Source organism: Doryrhamphus excisus, linkage group LG9 (assembly GCF_037039965.1).
Source record: "Doryrhamphus excisus strain RoL-2023G ecotype Guam linkage group LG9, RoL_Dexc_Guam_v1.1, whole genome shotgun sequence".
NCBI classification, from domain to species: Eukaryota; Metazoa; Chordata; class Actinopteri; order Syngnathiformes; family Syngnathidae; genus Doryrhamphus; species Doryrhamphus excisus.
In genome coordinates, this window is record NC_136365.1 from 12,247,100 (window position 1) to 12,251,567 (window position 4,468).

Consider the following 4,468-nt stretch of genomic DNA (forward strand, 5'->3'; position numbering starts at 1 on the left):
GGCGACGCCAGCCAGCGCGCACACTGAAGACGCTTAACAAAAGCACACTTAGCTTCCTCACCCCTTCTTCTTCGCTTCTCTTCCAGGCCAAGCCTGGCTTGGAGTAGCCACATCAACTCTTTTACTCATCTAAATCGTGAAGAAAAGTCCAATAAGAGTCAGGGACGCTTGATGGCCGCGCTCAGCTGCCCAGAGAAGGCTGCTTTGGTGAAACGGTTCAAAACGGAGCTGTGAAATAAATGATGTTTTTTAAACCACTATCATTATTTACCTTCCAATGACAGCAGCGCTCTCATACCAATGCGGTGGGCGGATCGATCCCAACGTCAATACAACCGGTAGTATCAGTATCGGATGGATACAAGTGTGAAAAGAATAATGTTTATAATTTCTCCAGTATGTTTATTTTCGCATTTTTGTTGTGTTTGTGTTCATATGTTGATAGTGTTAATCATATTTTAGTATATAAAATATAAATATAAGATTAATAAGATTTTATATTTTTAATAAGATTTTATATATAACAATAACACAATTATATATAATTGATATTATTTTAAATAAAATATATATCTATATATATAAGCATCTGTATAAATAAAATATATAATATCCTCATAAGAAAATCAATGGATATTTTTTACAATGTAGTTTTTGCTTTTGTTTACTTATTTGGCTCAAACAACTTCACCTCAAACAAGGAAAAACATGATTATCTTGATATCCTGTCTAACATTGTTGGTGTTGTGAAAGCTCATTCATGTTTTAGTGATAGAAATGATTACATGTGAACATATATGCTCATCTGTGTCCCTCCTGTGGTGCATTTCTTGTTTATATTGTGCATTATGACCCATTCACTTACATTAAAAGCATGTGGCATTGTACTTATTTAAACACATTTTTGTTTTCTTATTAAAGGCAAAAACGCCAAATTGATCAATGAACATTTTCAAGAACAAAAAAAAGCGTTGATATCGGCAACAAGGTCCCTGTTTCTACTCGGTATCCAAAGGTAGCGTATCGCCCTCCTAGAATGGAGCGCAATAGTACATCGTGAGATTGATCTACTTTGCACTCCTTTCCTGAACAATATCTGTGTGCTCAGTTGGTATTTAAATAAAGTGACCATTAATTTATTTATTATCAATGAAAAACATTCATAACAATCCACCTTCACGCTGTCCTTAAATGCATCATTCAGCGCATTTATTACATATGCAAATGCTCGGTGGAATACTTGTTGTGGTCTTTCTGTTTATATGCCGTTATGGGAGGATGACGACAAAAGGATGAAAAGGCGTATCATTTAACCGAATTGGCATAAGTCCCTCAATCCAAACCTCATGGACGAGGCGCGACAAGCGACGTGCGCACCGAGGAGTGGATGAAATAACCGTTCCGCGTCGAGCCACGCAAGCCAGGGGAAACAAAGCTGACGTTAGATACATTTCCATCCATGTCTGAGCCACATCTGTGTGACGGAATGAAAGTGACACTGAAGTGAGAACTCACAGCCTCCCTCTCTCTTATCTCTCTCTCTCTTCCTTTCTCGCTCCCGCTGTCTCTGGATGGAAGACACCATTACAGAGAACAATGTCGCCCCCTGGTGTAAGCTCTTTATTTTAATACTTTCATGCTTAATCCTTTTTGTGTGGATTTCATGGTATTTTGGATTTCTTGTTTGGATTTCTAAATCATTTTGATGAAACGTTTTACTGCTAAAATACACAACATATGTTCACTTCATTATTTTTTTTTAATTTAAAATATAGAGCATAATGTATGGTGTTTAAAAGGTATGTCTTGGATAAGGCATTATGTACCATATTAGAAAACTTTATGCCGGGTATATTCATTATAAAATGTTAATATTAGTTGACCATTTAATTTTCTTTTTTTTGATCAAAGTAATATTGCACATCTTGTACTTACTGCTAACCAGTGTTTTGTCAACTTTATACAGTAGACACAGCAAGAGAAAATAAGAGTAACTGAGAGGCTTCTGGTGTGAGATCGTCTCCAAGGATGCACTGGTTTGGAGCGGTCAAAGGTATAGGGCAGGGGTCAGCAACCTACGGCTCCAGAGCCGCATGTGGCTCTTCAGCCTCTTTGTTGTGGCTCTCTTTGCAATGCTCAAATATTTGTTTTAACACCCAAATGAGGAAAATATGCATCTTTTGAACAAAATCTGACTTTCTGTGAGGCCGTATACTAGCAAGAGTACTTGATCAACTCCGCTTTTTCTCTACTTTGATATCCCAAAATTCCCTCAATCAAAATCTTGGGAGACTAGCAAATTGCTCTGGATGTGAGCATGTTGCTACACATTTCTTAAGGCGTGCATGGGGAGAACATGCAAACTCCACACAGAGATAGCCGAGGGTGGGATTGAACTCAGGTCTCCTAGCTGTGAGGTCTGCGCGCTACCCACTCGACCGCTATGCAGCCCCTATATTCTGCTGTTAAATTATGTTTCGCGGCTCCATTCTATTTTTCTTCAGTGAGTGAGGGGGTAAAATGGCTCTTTTGATAGTAAAGGTTGCCGACCCCTGGTATAGGGGGTGTGTTCAAATCAAAGAACACGGAAGGTTGTCTTCTTTTGGAAATTTTATTTAGGTTTATGCTGTGGTACTCTATGACATACGTACATACAAAGACAAATACACATTAAATGATAAGTATCGTAACGTAACTCATATTACACAAGTATAATGATAAGCCAAAGGCACACTACACACAGAATTCAACAAAGGATCCAAGCAAACATGACGCTCACTAAAACAAGTTAGTCATAGCTAGCTTAAATACTGATATTAGCACCGCTGACAAAGGGAGCCTAACTCCGTGAAAAGGGTGCCCAAACAACTCCACAGCTCCCACAACAGAGCCAAAAACTCACCTCTATGCATTCACGCACAGCATCAACCTTGTGAAATGATGTATGAGCCGCAATCAGGCTCAGAGATCTATAAATTGTTCAACCGAAAAAAACGCCCCGCACTGTGGTGCGTTTACTGACGGCTGAACACCGTAGGACAAACGAAACTCAAAGCTGAACATTATCAATGATACAATGCAATGCAAATTATGGGCTTTCTAACAGTAAGACTCGTGTTTGTGTGTGTTCCCATGTTGGAGAGCTGACTGGAACTGATGTAGCGAGTCCAGGGATTATTTATCAGGGATTACTGTGCCTGTTTGGGATTGGCTGGCCACCAGTCCAGGGTGTACCGCACCTTTCATTCAAAGACAGCTAGGATAGGCTCCCCGCGACCCTCATGAGGACAAGCGGTATAGAAAGCGGATGGATGGATACTGTGCCTATTTTGAGATACTACAAACCTGCAGTGAAAGCTTGGAGTTCTGGCAATCGAGTCTGGTGTGGCGTGTTTCTCATGCAACATCACAGTAACATTAGTGACCAGTGTAATTCATATCATCACAATTGTCATGGTTTGCCCCCTGTTTGGTCTTCTGCTTTCTGCTGTCTCATTGCAGAGGACTGCTCCCATCTGCTTGGCTGGCTAGCACACATGCAGCTCATCAGCAGTTGCGTCATGCGTCATGCATGCATCGCTCCTCCATGGCACATTTGCTAGAGTTACTCTTTTGTGATTTTTTCCCTTTGCTGACAGTTATACCTGTAATTGTTGAGCCTTTTTCAAAATCTTATAATTCTTGTAAATCTAATATATTTTGGTTAGCTTCCCAGTGACTTTTTGTAACTTTTCTGTTTTACTTTTCTTTCTTTCGCTTCTTTTGTTATTCTGAAAATACATTTTTTCCACAAACTGGCACACTTGCTGCCAGTTGTAACAACAATGCGTTGTCTTAATGCCTTAGATTTATATTTTTACTTAATTTAGCCATTGCTATGTTAGGAAATGATTAATTCAAGCAAAAAAATACATTAAATGTGCTTAAGTAGGCATATTTTTGGACTATAATAGGCTGTATTCAACCGTAAAACAGTATGATTTATGCATTAACTCTTTCATTAACTCAATACCTTCTTCTTTCTCTTTGGGCTTTTCCCTTCAGGGGTCGCTACAGCAAACCAATCTCCTCCATCCAACCCTGTCTTCTGCGTCTGTCTCTCTAGCACCAACTACCCTCATGTAATCTTTCACTACATCCATAAACCTCCTCTTTGGTCTTGCTCTATGCCTCCTACCTCTGGCAGCATCTTTCTACCAATATATTCACTATCTCTCCTCTGGACATGTGCCAACCATCTCAGTCTGGCCTAAAGAACTTTATCTCCAAGGCCTCTAACATGTAATGTCCCTCTGATGTACTCCTTGCTGATCCTATCCATCCTGGTCACTCCCAATGAGAACCTCAGCATCCTCATCTCTGCTACCTCCAGTTCTTCTTCAGCTACATGCAACCGCTCCCTGAATGTCGAGGGAGTTGGGAGCACAGTCAGCAAGAAAGGCATACGTAACATACTTTGCTGCAGTGA